We start from the raw sequence: 19,143 nt of genomic DNA, 5'->3' as shown, positions 1-19,143 counted from the left end.
TACCATGGACAGCCCATTGCGCCTTAACTTTTAGATCTATCATCCCCTTATATTCCAAACGTAGACGTTCCTAGTCATCCAGGACTTGTGGCAAATTATCTGGATGGCCACTCAATCTAGCGCTTTCTAGATAAGAAATCTTATCTTTGAATTTTTTAAATTTCAATACCTCCTCCCTGTTCTTAGTACAAGTCAAGCTGTGCAGATGACCCCGAATGTGGGCCTTGAATGCGTCCCAAACGTACTCAGGCGATGTTGAGCCGATGTTATCATGGAAGTAATTGTCAATTGATGTACTGACCGCAGTGACTATGTCCTGATTATACAGCAGTGCCCTTTTCAGGGTCCATCTAGGCGCTAAATTTGACCTAGATCTACCTATCAAGAGTGTGAACGAAATAGGGGCGTGATCCGATAAGACGCTTGGGAGTATATTGATATCCACCAAAGTCTCTAAGCGTGGCCTGTCCATTAGGATATAATCTAATCTAGAGGCATGCCCGTGTTTTTACTAAAATAAGTAATGCCCGGGACTGCCCCCCTCTTGGCCTTCCAGGCATCTATTAGGCCTAGCTCATTGATCATGTTGATCATGGCGCGACGGGATCGTGGAGCAGCAGTGTGATGACTATAATTTGATCGATCCTGGAGAGGGTCGAGGAGAACGTTGAAATCACTCCCTATAACTACAGAAGAGATGACCTCCACCAATTTAGTCTGCACTCTTAACAAACAGGCAGGATCGTCGATATTGGGACCGTAGTAAGATACAATAGCCAGCTCCCTCCCCCCAAAATCAGCCTGCACCAGAATCCACCTTCCCGTCTGATATGTAGATATTGACTTCATCGAGCCGCCAGTCCCGGCCATAATTAAGACTGAATCCCCCTTGTTAGACACTGTCAGCTCAGAACAGCAGAATGATCCCACCCATCTGAATTTCCCAAAGTTCTCCTTACTCTCGCTGAAGCTTAAGTGGGTCTCTTGAAGGAGGAAGACTTGGGCTGGTGATTGTTCCAAATACTTCATTACCAGCCTACGTCTCTGGGGACATCAAAGCCCATTAACATTCCATGAAATATATTTAATCCTAATATTAGCCATTGGGTGACATCCACCTCACTTGCTTTAGCTAAGCACCCTGAAGCCCGTTTGCCCAGCGGACAACTAAAAGAAGTGAAAGGGAAATGGGGACTCATTTTTTTATTTTCTCCCACTGCAACCCTACCCGTGCCCCCCTTCCCTCCCCTCCCGCCCACCGTGACCTCAAGAGCCCCATTCCACCCTGGGGAACCCTCCCTTCTTCTCTGAGCATAAGCTCTTAGGTGGATGCCTCCGTCCTGTGTGCGATCAAAATAATGAGTAAATAGTAACAAATGAATACGTTTATCCTAAAAAAAGGCTGCAAATTGGTGGCCGGCAATGTGATGTTCAATTTAATGTGGAATTATAGGCCCCTTTATTTCATAACTGTGCTGCAAATACGTCCCAGCTAATTACACCCCAACCTCGCTTTCGCCACTGCTGCCTTTCCTAATCTTTTCAATTAAGCTGTCGGCTTCCTCCTTCTGACATATATTGTACATATGATTATTCCACATTACACGGAGTGAGGCTGGGAATTTCAGCTGGGCCCGGGCCCCTAAGGAATTCAAAATTGCCAATCTCTTGTCCAGCTCCCACTGCTTCGTGGCGGTTATATGAGAAACATTTGAGTGAATAGTAAAGGCAAGAGGGCTGGAGAAGCAAGTACACTTTATAGATCCTGTTTTTAGAGCCGAAGACAAAATCCTTTCCTTAATGGCGTAAGTGAGAAGGTTCTCCAAGATCTTCCTAGGACGCTCTTTCCCTGGGTTCCTCCTATATGGGTCTCGATGCACTCTCTGAATGTCCCCCAATAGATCCGAATCCGTGTCAGTAGAATCTTTCAAGATTGTCGTCTTAAGAAGCGTGACCACGAATGTCTTAATATCGCTCCCTTCTTCTGGGACATTCAACATTTTTAGGTTGTTTTTCTTAGAGTGATTCTCGAGACGCTCGATAACGTCCTTCATCTCCCGGTTCTGCTGTATCAGTTTATCCATTGCCATTGAGGAGGAACTTAAGGCAACCTTAATCTTGGGTATCTCTGCTTCCAAAACGTCCGTCCTTTGTGAGACCTCCTCAACCTTCTGGGCCAATGTCTCACATGAAGCCTGAATAGCAACCTGATTAGCCTCCGAGATTGTAAATCTCCTGCCGATGTCCTCCTTCAAACCCAACAGAATATCCGCCAATGTCCCCAGCACAGACACTAACTGTGGATCTGTTACTGTGGGCTTAGCTAATATACTTTATAAATTTCACTCCAGGTGAACAACCTAGTTTATTAACTAATGTTTATATATACTTGTGAAGATTATAAATCCAAATGTTCATAGGTGCTCTTCAGGTGACGTCCTCCGACCAATGACGTCTAATACAATGATTACCAACGTGCTCCTAATGAATCATTAGTTGCATCCCCTTGGGCACACTGTTATCTCCTCAAATTCTTGAAAAGAGGATTCCACTCAATTAGATCAGTTCATTAATTCTTTTATTCATTGCAGTCATGAATTGTTAATTGTTTTCCTTATTTCATCAGCTAATTCCTTTTTACATCAACATTGATTACGGCATTATTGCTATGATCACTCCTATGCATTTCGGGCATTAGGAAGCCCTTCCTTAGGGAGTAGCACTATCAATTCAAAAAACATGAAATCAACTTATATGTAGCATGTATGCAAAGATATATCCAATAATGTGATCCTTAGTGCAATACACAAGTGTAAAAAGGTGTAGTAAACACGTGAAATGTGCTCAAGTGTATTCGTGTAAAAAGACCCGAAAATCACCTGTCTGAAAAAAGAACACTTACATGAATTCCCTATGCGCCGTAGAACTCCAATCTACAAAAACCAAAAAATAAACCCATGGTTGTAAAGCCAGCTAAAACATACTGCTTATCTCGAGCTTACTGACCGCATAAAGCCCCAACACTGACCTGGTTATCGTAAAAGTAAACAACCATTTTAATCCACGTTCGTCCGAAAAAACTCGTAAGTTTCAAAACCGGGACGCTCTCGTCGCTTCCATGTGTACACATGCAATGCTCCGGATTAGTTATACTTGCGATCACGTGATCGAAGCTAAACAAAAGACTCAAGGCCAGTTCTAGTTAATAACAGACTATCTACTACACACTGGTGTAATCTATATATTATCATAAATCCTCGGGCATGTTACAAACACTAAGAAATAATAGTAGAATATTAGGCTGAAAAAAGAATATGTAAGGCTGAAAAAAACAAAAATGTGGTGATTATCAAAAATAAGAATAATGACTCTAATTGAAGGTGTGTGGTTACAAAATAAATGCAAGTAATGCATACAATTACATGATTACATTATCCTTGAGTCAGCAGGACAGCTATTAAAAATAACAGCATTCACAAATCCATCCAGGGATAATGCAACCTTTGGGTTGCTTATTAAAGATAACACGCAAACTCAATCGGATCATTAAGACCATTTGGCTTGCTTGAGCATTATCTTTGAATCCAAACATTTTCACGTTGAAGTAAGTATTTGTCTCTCCCTTCCTGTTTTTCAATACATTCCAATATCAAAAATTTCAGTTGGGATATGTTGTGATGTTCTTCCCAAAAGTGAGTTGCGATGGATGATTTGACATTATGTGTACGAATGTTGGACTTATGTTCCGTGATTCTGATTTTTATTTTCCTTTCCGTTTTACCAACATAAACTTTCCCACATGGGCATTTAAGTAAGTAAATCACATTTGATGTGTCGCATGTTGTGGTGACTCTCAGTTTGATCTCATATCCCTTCATGGGATGATTAATGATGTTGCCTTTTATAATGTTGTTACAATTCCCACAGTTCAAACAAGGTCTTGTGCCTTTCTGTTACTTTGCAATATTAGATTTTTGTTTCAGAATTTCTCCCATATTTCTTCCTCTAGTGTGAGCAAAAAGAGGAGGTTTGGGGAAAATTGAATTGAAATCCGGATCCAGGTTTAAGATTGACCAGTGTCGTGTAATAATTCCCTTGAAAATCTTACTGAGGGTTGAGTATTTGGATACTACCACAATCCTGTTTTCATCAGTTTTCGTGTGTTCCTGATGTAAATCCGTTCTTCTGATGTATTGTACTCGTCTCTTAGCCTCCTCAAATACATCCTGCGGGTATCCTCTATTCATGAATCTTGTGCCCATTTCATTGATTCTTTGTAATGCCTTGGTGTCATCTGATGTTATCCGTTTGACTCTGGTCATTTGTGAAAATGGAAGATGTTGTTTCAAAGTCATTTGATGAAAACTTGAGAAATGTAGCATGTTGTTTTTGTCAGTTGGTTTACGGTATATGTCCGTTTCTAGTCCATTTTTGGTGATTGTGACTTCAACATCTAAAAAAGTGACTTTCTGTTCAGAAATCTCCCAAGTGAGTTGTATTCTTTCATCAACAGCATTCAGTGTTGTTAAGGCTGCCTCCAGCCTTTCTCTAGAATTCTTCCAAATTATAAATATATCATCGATGTATCTGATGATTAATTTGGAGTTGTCACACCATTCGTCTTTAGAAAAAATATTCACATCTTCGTATTGCTTCATGAAAAGATTGGCATACACTGGTGCAGCCGAATTGCCCATAGAAGTGCCTACGAGTTGTTAATACCAGTATTTTTTGTATTTAAAATAGCTCTGGTAAAGTGTAAACAACATCAGTTCATTAAGGAAAGTTTGCATCGATACTTCCAAATCGGTCTTAACAATGGCTTGTTCCACAGCTTTTATACCTGAAGAGTGAGGAATCGAGCTATATAAAGATCTGACATCTGCAGTACATAAAATCAATGTTTCTTCTTGTTCATTTGTCAGGGATTGTAGTTTAAGTTAAAAATCAGTCGTGTCCTTGACATAGGTTGTCATTTTTCTCACAGTGGGCTGTAAATATTTGTCCAACAGCTGTCCTATGGGCTCATGTAGACTACCACATGTTGAGACAATTGGTCGTAGAGGTGGATCTTTTAGGTTTTTATGTATCTTCGGAATCATGTAGAACATCAGGCTTTTAGGATGCTGTTAGATCAAAAAATTCTTCGTCCTCTCATTGATTGTCCCCATTTCATAAGCTCTATCAATAATAATTTTTAGGATTTTCATGTATTTTCCTGTGGGGTTCACCTCCAATTTCACGTAAGTGTTAGGATCCGATATATGTTCCATGACCTTATTTTCAGACATGTTGCTGTTCATTATAACTAGAGCTCCACCCTTATCTGCCTTAGTGCATATGATTCCATCATTGTTGGCCAATTTCTTAAGGGTATCCAAATCTTTTTGTGTGATGTTTTTCCTATTGTGGCGTCTATAATTCAACTTAGCCAAGCCTGGTTTGACCAGTTTTTCAAAAAGATCAAGTGTTTTTTGGCTCACTGGAGCTTGGAAGGCACTACTTGGTCTTAATCCCATCAGCTGATCAGTTTCCCTTGAATCTTGTTTGGGTAAAACATTGTCGAAAAAATGCCTTAGTTTTAGTTTCCTCATACGTTTGAAGAAACTAACCTCCAACTCAAGTCGGCCTGTATTGGTTGTGGGAACAAATGAAGTGCCTTTTTGTAATACCTTAATCTCGTTGGTAGAAAGATTATAGTCTGAAATATTTATGACTAATTGAACTAAGTTTGAGTTTTCTTCTTCTCCTTGTCCTTCACTGGAACTGTGGTGCTCACCGTATTGGGGTGTTCCTTCTCTCTTTCCTTTTCTTTTGCCCCTCCTGGGTCCCCTATTGGTGCCTGACCCTGCTCTAAAAAAGCACTAGTTGTAGCTGATTCCTCACTTGGTGTTGTTTCCTGGGTTCTTGGTGCTATTTGAACTCTTCCTGATTGTGTTCTATGATTGGTGTCACTGTCTGAAGAAGAGGTATCAGCTTTTTTAGAGCAGGGTCAGGCACCAATAGGAGACCCAGGAGGGGCAAAAGAAAAGGGAAAAGAGAAGGAACACCCCAATACGAGGAGCACCACTGTTCCAAAGAAGGACAAGGAGAAGAAGGAAACTCAAACTTAGATCAATTAGTCATATATATTTCAGACTATAATCTTTCTACCAACGAGATAAAGCTATTACAAAAAGGCACTTCATTTGTTCCCACAACCAATACAGACCAACTTGAGTTGGAGGTTAGTTTCTTCAAACTTATGAGGAAACTAAAACTACGGCATTTTTTTGACAATGTTTTACCCAAACAAGATTCAAGGGAACCTGATCAGCTGATGGGATTAAGACTGAGTAGAACCTTCCAAGCTCCAGTGAGCCACAAAACACTTGATCTTTTTGAAAAACTGGTCAAACAAGACTTGGCTAAGTTGAATTATAGACGCCACACTAGGAAAAACATCACACAAAAAGATTTGGATACCCTTAAGAAATTGGCCAACAATGATGGAATCATATGCACTAAGGCAGATAAGGGTGGAGCTCTAGTTATAATGAACAGCAACATGTATGAAAATAAGGTCATGGAACATATATCGGATCCTAACACTTACATGAAATTGGAGAAGAACCCCACAGGAAAATACATGAAAATCCTAAAAATGATTATTGATAGAGCTCATGAAATGGGGACAATCAATGAGAGGACGAAGAATTTTTTGATCAAACAGCATCCTAAAAGCCCTATGTTCTACATGATTCCGAAGATACATAAAAACCTAAAAGATTCACCTCTACGACCAATTGTTTCAACATGTGGTAGTCTACATGAGCCCATAGGACAGCTGTTGGACAAATATTTACAGCCCACTGTGAGAAAAGTGACAACCTATGTCAAGGATACAACTGAATTTTTACTTAAACTACAATCCCTTACAATTGAAGAAGAAGAAACATTGAATTGTATGTACTGGAGATGTCAGATCTTTATATACCTCGATTCCTCACTCTTCAGGTATAGAAGCTGTGGAACAAGCCATTGTTAAGACCGATTTGGAAGTATCGATGCAAACTTTCCTTATAGAACTGATGTCGTTTACACTTTACCAGAGCTTTTTTAAATACAAAAATGACTGTTATCAACAACTCGTAGGCACTTCTATGGGAAATTCGGCTGCACCAGTATATGCCAATATTTTCATGAAGCAATACGAAGATGTGAATATTTTTTCAAAAGACGAATGGTGTGACAACTCCAAATTAATCATCAGATACATCGATGATATATTTATAATGTGGAAGAATTCTAGAGAAAGGCTGGAGGCAGCCTTGACGACACTGAATGCTGTTGACGAAAGAATACAACTCACTTGGGAGATTTCTGAACAGAAAGTCACTTTTTTAGATGTTGAAGTCACAATCACCAAAAAACGACTAGAAACGGACATATACCGTAAACCAACTGACAAAAATAGCATGCTACATTTCTCAAGTTTTCATCAAATGACTTTGAAACAACATCTTCCATTTTCACAAATGACCAGGGTCAAACGGATAACATCAGATGACAAGAAAGCATTACAAAGAATCAATAAAATGGGCACAAGATTCATGAATAGAGGATACCCGCAGGAAGTATTTGAGGAGGCTAAGAGACGAGTACAAAACATCAGAAGAACGGATTTACTTAAGGAACACAAGAAAACTGATGAAAACAGGATAGTTGCAGTATCCAAATACTCAACCCTCAGTATGAATTTCAAGAGAATTATTACACAACACTGGTCAATCTTAAACCTGGATCCGGATTTCAATTCAATTTTCACCAAACCTCCTCTTTTTGCTCACACTAAAGGAAGAAATATGGGAGAAATTCTGAAATAAAAATCTATTATTGCAAAGTCACAGAAAGGCACAAGACCTTGTTTGAACTGTGGGAATTGTAACAACATTATAAAAGGCAACATCATTAATCATCCCATGAAGGGATATGAAATCAAACTGAGAGTCACCGCAACATGTGACACATCAAATGTGATTTACTTACTTAAATGCCCATGGGGAAAGTTTATGTTGGTAAAACGGAAAGGAAAATGAAAATCAGAATCACGGAACATAAGTCCAACATTCGTACACATAATGTCAAATCATCCATCGCAACTCACTTTTGGGAAGAACATCACAACATATCCCAACTGAAATTTTTGATATTGGAATGTATTGAAAAACAGGAAGGGAGAGACAATAACAAATACTTACTTCAACGTGAAAAAGTTTGGATTAAAAGATTATGCTCAAGGAAGCCAAATGGTCTTAATGATCGGATTGAGTTTGCGTGTTATCTTTAATAAGCAACCCAAAGGTTGCATTATCCCTGGATGGATTTGTGAATGCTGTTATTTTTAATAGCTGTCCTGCTGACTCAAGAATAATGTAATCCTGTAATTGTATGCATTACTTGCATTTATTTTGTAACCACACACCTTCAATTAGGGTCATTATTCTTATTTTTGATAATCACCACATTTTCGTTTTTTTCAGCCTTACATATTCATTTTTTCAACCTAATATTCTACTAGTATTTCTTAGTGTTTCTATCATGCCCGAGGATTTATGGTAATATATAGATTACACTAGTGTGTAGTAGATAGTCTGTTATTCACTAGAACTGGCCTTGAGTCTTTTGTTTAGCTTTGATCACGTGATCGCGTGCATAACCAATCCGGAGCATTGCGTGTGTACACACGGAAGCGACGGGAGCGTCCCAGTTTTGAAACTTACAAGTTTTTTCGGACGAACGTGGATTAAACTGGTTGTTTACTTTTACGATAACCAGGTCAGTGTTGGGGCTTTATGCGGTCAGTAAGCTTGAGATAAGCAGTATGTTTTAGCTGGCATTACAACCATGGGTTTATTTTTTGGTTTTGTAGATTGGAGTTCTACGGCGCATAGGGAATTCATGTAAGTGTTCTTTTTTCAGGCAGGTGATTTTCGGGTCTTTTTACACGAATACACTTGAGCACATTTCACGTGTTTACTACACCTTTTTACACTAGTGTGTTGCACTAAGGATCACATTATTGGATATATCTTTGCATACATGCTACATATAAGTTGATTTCATGTTTTTTGAATTTATAGTGCTACTCCCTGAGGAAGCGCTTCCTAATGCCCGAAATGCATAGGAGTGATCATAGCAATGATGCCGTAATCAATGTTGATGTAAAAAGGAGTTAGCTGATGAAATAAGAAAAGAAATTAACAATTCATGAATGCAATGAATAAAATAATTAATTAACTGATCTAATTGAGTGGAATCCTCTTTGCAAGAATTTGAGGAGATAACAGTGTGCCCATGGGGATGCAACTAATGATTCATTAGGAGCACGTTGGTAATCACTGTGGGCATAGCATCATTGGTGAGAGGGACCTCTCCTTCTAGAGAACTTATACCCGTGTCTCCCAGTTCTCCCTGATATATACTTTGGCTATCTAACACAGAAAAACTATTTGATAACTCCACTGATGGATGAACAATTATTTGCTGAGAGGACTGAGAGGACCGAGAAGACTGAGAGGGTTGGCAGGGCTGAGAGGGCTGAGAGGACTGAGAAGCGCTGACTGCAAGAACAGCAGGAGGAGCTGTAGATGAAACCGGGGCCTCAGCAGCAGCAATAGTAGTAACAGTAGCCATCCTGATAGATTTATCATTGCCCCTATCCGAGGTGGCTGAGGAGAGGACCCTATAATAAGACTTCAATTATGGAGTAAAATTTGGTGCAGCAGATAGGCCCCCGCTACCTTTTTTCTACCCTTTCCCCTTCCTGGGGGCGTATCTTCACTAATGTGGCTCTCCTTCCCTTTCCTAGAGGTAGCCTTAATTTCTATAACAGGGGGGGAGACAGATGGCTTAAGGGGGACTGGTAGGATACTGGCAGTCCTATTACATAGTGTGTAGCGGCTAACCCCCACCTCAGGCAAAGGAGCTATTAAGGGACCGCCCAAAATACTTAGATGGGTATTAGGGTGAAGGCTAGCGGCGCCACGCCCACGCCTCTCCATGCAGGACTCCGGATCTTTGCAACCAGAGCCCCGAGCAGCATCAAAAGAGAGAATTTGTAAAGCAACTTCTGGCTTTGCCAGAGCTCTGCTGTTAGCAAGCCCCCCCCCCAGTCCTGTAGCCCAGAGGACCCTAAACCATTCAAATCAGTAGAATTAACCTCAGCCTCGACCTCAGAGCCCTCTTTACCTCAACCCCAACATCGGAAATGCTTCACGGCAGCAAATGCTTTGCAGGGGGCCGATCTTACCGCTCCTCCGCGAAAATATGTCCACTTGTGCCGAGACCGAGGCGCTGGGCCAATCTTCTAGGATTCCTCCGCCACTCTCTCACAGTGACGACCTCCCAGAACCACGAAGGCTCGGTCAGTGCGCTGCCCCCAACACTGCAGATCATCAGCTCTCGCTCCCAGAAGAAAACCAAATGGTGCGGCCGGAGAATTCCGTACAGGACAGACACCGAAATGAATGAAGAAGAGAGCAATCACCGCTGCCCATAGACGGGACGGCTCATACGGCTCATACGGGCTTTTCTCTAGGAGTAAAAAAGAGAAACACAAGGAGCAGCCACTGCCGCCATCGCAAGCCGCTCGCCGCTAGCAAGGTTCAAACGCTGCACACTGAGTGGGATTGGTTCCGTCATGGCCGTTAGCTTCCGGCCATCATGTTCCCCCTCGCTGTGGTGATTGTATTAGTGCACGAGTATTCCTTCAGTAAATAAATGAGTACATAGCTTCTAGATGAATAACAGGTTTACTACAATAGTACTCTCTGCATAATTAAATGACTGCATGAGTAGTACCTGAGTGTTTCCATGAGTTCATACATGTGCCTCAGTATTTCAATGACTGCATGGGATGTAAGTGCATGGTGAGATGACTGCAAAACTTCTGCGCAAGTGTTATAATGACTGCATAGTTACAACCTAGTTAATTGCATAAGTAAATGGTTACTGTCTGGGTTATTAGATGAATGTATAAGTAGTGCCTTCATAGTTGAATGACTACATCATTTTTGCCTGCCTGGTTGCAAGAGTACATGTGTAGTTTCTAGGTAATAGAATAACTCCATGGATACTGAATTACTGATTTGATGACTGCCTCGCTAGTGGTTGGGTGATTGCATATGTACACGACTATGAAAGTATCTTCATTACTGTTAGGTACATAACAGTTGTGAATATATATCTGACTTATTCATTATCTCCTTCTGTCACTATCAAACTACCACTTTTTACAATATATATGCTTTTCTACCAAGCTATGTGTGACTAAAGTCTAGATATCATACTTGGTATATAATTGCATACATAGTTCTCTAGCAGCATACATAGCTTTGTTACTGAGCATCCATATGCATCAGTAAGTTTCTGAAACAGAAAACAACATTTAAAACATTTTCAAAGCACAACACTTTTTGTGAATGGAATAGCCACATCATTTCTCAAATATTTCTTCTGCCTCTAAAACATATATTCTGTATTTTCCAAACAAAAGTTACACACCAAATGAAGCTAGCACAAGAACTCTCAAGGCATTCTGCACTATTAATCCTTCTCAATTTCAAGCAATCCATGTTTAAAGAAAAAACAACATCCTCACCAAATACATGAAATCTTCATCAGACTTTCTGAACATAGATCACCATGTGAACACATATGTGATTTCTTAATAGATGTACACCTTCAAGCCATCATTCCAAAAACATATATCTCTCTGCATCGTTAAGTAAACTCAAACGTCCCACTGTATATATAGCTATGTGCAACCACAAGAACCATATCTCATCATGTAAGCATTTGCAAAGAAGGTCATATCAGTTAAAAACCACATTGACAAACACGTCCCAATACATACATAACACGTATTACTTCTTTCAAATTCATATACAGGTGGACAACATGTTCTCATCATTTAATTGTGATTACACTACTCCTGTGATATATCTTTTCATATCACTTTTATACTCTTTTTTATCAAACTCCCATACACATCTTCTTTTCCTATGTAATGTTTTTAAAAGATTTAAAAAGTTATGTACATACAAATGATTTCAGTTTGTAGACTATATTGTTGTTTTAACTCTTTGTGAATAGTTTTGATACTGTAGGTTATCAAACAAACTAAGCACTAGAATGGTACACCACTCTTATACAAAGGAACCATAAAATATTGGTTTAGTAATAAGACCAGGGTACACCATAAACTTGCCAGAACACAGAAAGAGGCCATCAAAACCCTGGCAGATGACAATACCATCATCATCAGACCAGCAGACAAGGGAGGCAACCTTGTCCTGTTGAGCAGGGGGATGTATCTCACTGAAGCTTTAAGCCAACTCAATGACCAAATGTTCTACATTAGAGCTAGTAAAGACGATTATACCAACAGTGTCATCATGCTCACGGATTGTAAGGATAGAGGACCATTGGAAGGGGAGGAATTTTGTTTTCTCAACAAGGATTTTCCCAAACTCCCTGTCCTCTATCTTCATCCAAAAACCCACAAAAGAACAAGCAACCCTCCAGGCAGACCCATTGTGTCTTCCCGTGGGAATACACTCGAGAATGTGTCCAGATATGTAGACAATTTCCTTAGCGAGTATGTTAGCAGTCTACCCTCCCAAGTGAAAGATACCAACTTTAAAAAAAAATAATATTCAAAACATCGATTGGCAAATAGTTTTTCTTTAGATTACTATGGATGCCAATTCACTATACACCATCATTAAACATGAGTTGGGGATCAGGGCCTGTGCCAAATACCTTACCAAGCACCCCACACGGTACATGGAACATACCAACATGGTTCTTGAGATGATGCGTTAGTGCCTCAATAACAACTTTTTCCTTTGTGATGGCAGTATATATAGAAAATTACTCGGCCCAGCAATGGGGACTTGTTTTGCACCCACGTTTTGCTAATTATTTTCTGGGGGCATGGGAGGAGGACATCAGAAATAATACTGATTTCAAAAAGCATTTTGAACATGTCATCATATGGTTAAGGTACATCAACGACTTGTTTGTCATCTGGGATGGCAATGTATCTGAAGTCAATGATTTTATAAACACATTGAACCTCAATGCCATCAACTTCAAACTGACTAGCAACATCAGCAATGTCTCTGTGGAGTTTCTGGATACAAAGGATGAAATTATCAACCAAGAAATTCACACCAAACTATTAAGAAAGTCAACAGCGGGCAACATGCTGCTACATGCTCTGAGCAGTCACCCGGAAAATCTCAAGTGAAGTATTCCCTATGGGGAACTGCTCACAGCCAAGCGGAATTGCAGCTCTGAGATGTTCAGCAGGGAACAAGACATCATGCTTGCAAGATTCATTGAAAGTTGGTACACCACGTGGGTTCTCAAGAGGGCAGTTGAGAAAGTCAGTATGGTGACCAGACAGACTACCCTGGCGAATAGTGAGACCAAGGACCAGGAAAACAACAGTGATAACAAAGACGAGAATCATATTGACCTACAATGGCAATTTCAAAAATATTCAGAAAATACTGGCCAAAAACTGGGAGATTCTTACCAAGGACCCCGTCATTGGTAAATCGCTACCAGAGAGACCAAGAACTACACACGAAGAGGCCGCAATCTGAAGGACATGTTAGTGCACAGTGACATTACCACCATTACAGGCAGAAACACCACGAATATACAAGGCTTTTTTCCTTGTGGGCATTGCAAGGCCTGCCGGGGCAGTCTCGTGAGATAGGAATGTAGCAATTCTATTACCAACAAGATCATTCATATCAAACAGTTTCTGACCTGAAGTTCCTCTCATGTAATTTACATCTTGGAATGCCCTTGTGGTCTCTGGTATGTCGGGAGCACCACACATCATGCCAACAGAGAGTCTTGGAACATATAGGGGAATTAACAACAAGGACCATCACTACCCCATAGCCAGACATTTCGAACACCACCATTATTCTGACAGTTCGAAACTGCAAAATTTTGTTATAGAACAAGTCAATGTTGGTATGACAGGTGGCAACCGAGAACTTATTCTCAGGCAACGGGAGTCCAAATATATCATTGACTTAGGAACCCGTCACCCAGGGGGGCACAACAATGATGAGGAAATAGCAGTACACTTACATATGGTATAATCAATGTAGGTTAGGTTATGACAACTGTAACTGTCATGACAGATTCATGTATATATATGTATGTTAATCAATTTTTGCTGCAAGTCCAGTCCTGTGTTTTTAATGTGCTGTGTGTTTATATCATTACAGGAGGAAAGGAAGGGGCCCTTGGATTCAACTTGGTACCTCCTGGGTACCCTACCCTTTTCTTCAAACGATGTGTTCATCAGATGTCCACTGCAAACAGATATGGATTTAATCTTTTTTGCATATTTTTTGTATTTTTCTTTGTATATTTTTTGGTTTTTCAATAACACTATTTACATTTAGCGTCTATGAGACATGCAACAATGTACCCACTACAGGGTCATGAATTTCTGTAAAACATGAAATGCCTATTTACATGAGCGAACTTACGGTTTGCACTGCGCTGCATATTAAAGATAAAGACCATGCTTCATGCCAAGTATCCAGCAACCTTGCCATTTTCAATAACAACCCACTTGGGAAATGTAGTTTAGAAATGACATACCTGCAATTGTTACCCACTCGGTAAGTTCAGAATACCCATGCGGATAGAAAATAACTGCATCACGCATTTTACGCTGCAGAACAGAGTATTCTTATGTTTTGCCTTCTTTTTCACCTTACATGAGGATCACTGGACTATGCACATAACAGGTTCAACAAGTCATTTTGCATGACATCAATGTATTTACTATATGTCTTTCATGCTACTAGGTTAATTTCACCGTCTTTTACCATTTCAAGATGGCACTCAGGCAAAGTTGAGCACAGTCCTCTGTTTATGTTGACAAATTGGACAACAGGCATTAGTCCTTCTACTATGTTGTAAGTTTACTTATGACCCTATGCATGCACTTACAGTTTGTGTGCGTAAGACCACTTGACTCTTGAAACGCGTCACGTTGGTGGATTTATGAAGTAATAAATCCTCGTTTGGCATCACTTTCCTTGTGATTTATTCCTAAGAGCGCGCTGACTACGCCTTTGACTTTACGGATTAATTCCCGGTGGCTCCGCCGGCGTGCGCACCACCTCCCACGGGTTTCCTTGGTGCCCGGAAGGAGTGTTTGCTTGGTTTAGACCTTTTGCCAGGTATTACAGCGCGCACTAAACAACAACTTCGCCATTGCACTTACCACTTTGGCGCATGATGGGAGTTGTGGTCTACAACACTCTGACCACAGCTGCCAGTGATTCGGCGTGGCCAGCTGACTTTCCCTTGCTGAGGGGAGGACCGCAGAAGAACAAAAGGAGGGGCTTGGCAGCGTTTCCTGTTTGCTACAGCATCTGAAGAAGGCTCAATGCCGAAATGCATTACGCTTTGCATCAAGTTATTAAAGTTTCCTCCATCAGTTCCCCGCTGTGGCCTTTGATATCTTACAATTAAGCGGTCTATTGGAAACAATTTTATGCGCTTGTTGGCGGCGCAAAGAGGCCCCACTCTCGAAGTGTGCTGCGGCTTTTGCTGACACGAGTGGCAACGCTCTTGAAGAAATCCCCGAGGTATCGGATGACCGCAAGACAGCCTCGTACAGCAGCGTGGGCAAGTGGCTACTGCCAGGAGCAGCTCATCATTGAGAGAAGGTGGGATCATTCAAATCCACACCCTCGGCCCTACCCGACATTGGTGTATCCAGGCAGAGTGTTGGGGACCTGAGGAGGTACTGGACTATCAATTTAGCGCAACCAAGAGCCACATCACCCCCCGCTTTTGCAAGGTATTACAGCGCTCACTAAGCAACAAATTCGCCATTGCACTTACCACTCTGGTGCATGATGGGAGTTGTGGTCTACAACACTCTGACCACAGCTGCCAGTGATTCGGCGTGGCCAGCTGACTTTCCCTTGCTGAGGGGAGGACCGCAGAAGAACAAAAGGAGGGGCTTGGCAACGTTTCCTGTTTGCTACAGCGTCTGAAGAAGGCTCAATGCCGAAATGCATTACGCTTTGCATCAAGTTATTAAAGTTTCCTCCATCAGTTCCCCGCTGTGGCCTTTGATCTCTTACAATTAAGCGGTCTATTGGAAACAATTTTATGCGCTTGTTGGCGGCGCAAAGAGGCCCCACTCTCGAAGTGTGCTGCGGCTTTTGCTGACACGAGTGGCAACGCTCTTGAAGAAATCCCCGAGGTATCGGATGACCGCAGGACAGCCTCGTACAGCAGCGTGGGCAAGTGGCTACTGCCAGGAGCAGCTCATCATTGAGAGAAGGTGGGATCATTCAAATCCACACTCTCAGCCCTACCCGACATTGGTGTATCCAGGCAGAGTGTTGGGGACCTGAGGAGGTACTGGACTATCAATTTAGCGCAACCAAGAGCCACATCACCCCCCGCTTTTGCCAGATATTACAGCGCGCACTAAGCAACAACTTCGCCATTGCACTTACCACTCTGGTGCATGATGGGAGTTGTGGTCTACAACACTCTGACCACAGCTGCCAGTGATTCGGCGTGGCCAGCTGACTTTCCCTTGCTGAGGGGAGGACCGCAGAAGAACAAAAGGAGGGGCTTGGCAGCGTTTCCTGTTTGCTACAACGTCTGAAGAAGGCTCAATGCCGAAATGCATTACGCTTTGCATCAAGTTATTAAAGTTTCCTCCATCAGTTCACCGCTGTGGCCTTTGATCTCTTACAATTAAGCGGTCTATTGGAAACAATTTTATGCGCTTGTTGGCGGCGCAAAGAGGCCCCACTCTCGAAGTGTGCTGCGGCTTTTGCTGACACGAGTGGCAACGCTCTTGAAGAAATCCCCGAGGTATCGGATGACCGCAAGACAGCCTCGTACAGCAGCGTGGGCAAGTGGCTACTGCCAGGAGCAGCTCATCATTGAGAGAAGGTGGGATCATTCAAATCAACTGCTTACACATCTATGCACAGAGTCATACACCTCCCAGCCACCCACACACACACTCAGTCTCCCATACAAATACTTGGGCAACCAATCAATAACCCATATACTTACTCATATAGCTACTGATCAACACATGCAGCAGTTTACAGAACAACAGACATAATGATGCACAAATTAAGACAGTTTACTGACTAACCCATGCACTCAGTGACACACATTTAATCACTCACTCATACAGTCAGTCACACACCTACTAAATCCTTCATCCAGACACTTATACATCCACTCATTCTTCAATATGTAAGACATTTGAGATGTCATCAGTGATGTCATTGAGATGTCATCAGTGATGTCATCAGTGATGTCATTTGAGATGTCATCAGTGATGTCATCAGTGATGTCACTGACCATGTCATGAATGATGTAATATGTGACATGATCAGCAGTGGATTGCGGGTGCGCGATATATAGTTAGTACAACTAACTATATATGGAATTTCAATGGTTTTGTGTGAGTAAAATAAGGTTTTGTAAATGCTAATCCCTAACTATATATGGTCTATAACCTATGGTTTTTTCAGTGAATTTTCAAGGTTTTGTAAATGCTAATTCCTAACTATATATGGTCTATAACCTATGGTTTTTTCAGTGAATTTCAATGGTTTTTTAATAGCAAATATCAAAACCTTTACAATGTATTCTTCTTTAAATCGAAAAATATTTTTTACATGTTTTTAATACAATTTTTTTAAATTATTTTTATTGTTTCGCTCCCGGTACGCGAACCGGTTAGCTTCCCGTTAGCTCAATTCGGAGCCGCGACCCGGTCCGCGAACCCGTAAACGTTCCGTTTGCGCACCTCTCGCGTTAGAAAACAACATCGTGACGCGTCGCGTCAGCATGACGTTTCGCGTTCTCGCGTGATACGTCATATGACGTGCTACGTTCGCGTACCCGGAAGCGCAGCGGTACGCGAACCGGAAGCGATCCGAGGCGCGGCGCCGACCGCGTAACGTAAACACAGCAGGTCATGTGACTCGGTAATAACACTTTTCATTGGTTCATTTCACTTTTGGTTTCCTAATGATGTAATACTAGGTCATGTGATCTAAAATGAACACTTTTCATTGGTTTAGAACTTTTGCTTTTCCCAAATGATGAAAACCCCTCCTTCTTTCCTCACTCTGACTTTCATCTTGGTGAGAGAAAGACCCTTTATTTACACTTTGACATGGCTTCATTAGTAGCTTCAGCTGGTTCTAACCCACCACCTCCACCAAATCCAAATAAGAGAGGACCACCTGCTGAAGTAATTTTGCAAGAAGAGGAAGAACAGGAAGAGGAGGAAGAGGAGGAAGAGCCAAGGTTTTTGCCAGAGGAGCCCAGGAGGTACAATCGAAAAGAAAATTACATTTGGCAATTCTATAGATTTCCTGAGGGGCAAAAAAAAGTGAATGCACGCTACGTGTTTTGCCGTATATGCGGTGATAGATTGTCAAGGGGAACTGAAAAAAAATACAGTTACGGCAATCACACTATGCATCGGCATATGAGTAGGTGGCACCCAAATAATTATAGTGCTGCCCAGCTACGTGATGAGCAACAAAATCCCCTCCCAATGGCAAGAAGATCGGTTGTTCCAGAGGTGTCGGGACCAGAGGCGAGGGAGATGATCCCAAACATTCAAATGTTGTTTGGGCACGTGAAGCAAGTGTGCGTGCACTGCGGCGATTTCATCTGCTACAGGGAAAGTAGCATCATTTTGATTATGAGAGCTATTCAGAATCATGTTAATGTTTGTCCGAGACGCCCCAAAAAATAAATTCTTTTTTTTTTGTTGCTCCTGTTGAGCCCTTTACAATGGATCGTTTTTGTTTCCCCCCCCCAAAAAAAACCCAAAAAAAATATAAAAACGTTCAGAAAATACAAAAAAGTAAAAAAATGTTCAAAAAATACTAAAAAAAATATAAAACAACAAAAACATTAAAAAAAAAGTTCTTTTCAGAACTACCTCCCCGTTATAAAAAAATTGGTAGAATATTTGGAACTCTGCCAACCTCTATTTCTCTTAGTTCGCTCCCCGGAGCGCTACCCGGTACGCGTACCGGAAGCTAACCA

The sequence above is a fragment of the Lissotriton helveticus genome, chromosome 11, assembly GCF_964261635.1.
Source record: "Lissotriton helveticus chromosome 11, aLisHel1.1, whole genome shotgun sequence".
In the NCBI taxonomy this organism is placed as follows: Eukaryota; Metazoa; Chordata; class Amphibia; order Caudata; family Salamandridae; genus Lissotriton; species Lissotriton helveticus.
This window is presented reverse-complemented; position numbering follows the sequence as displayed.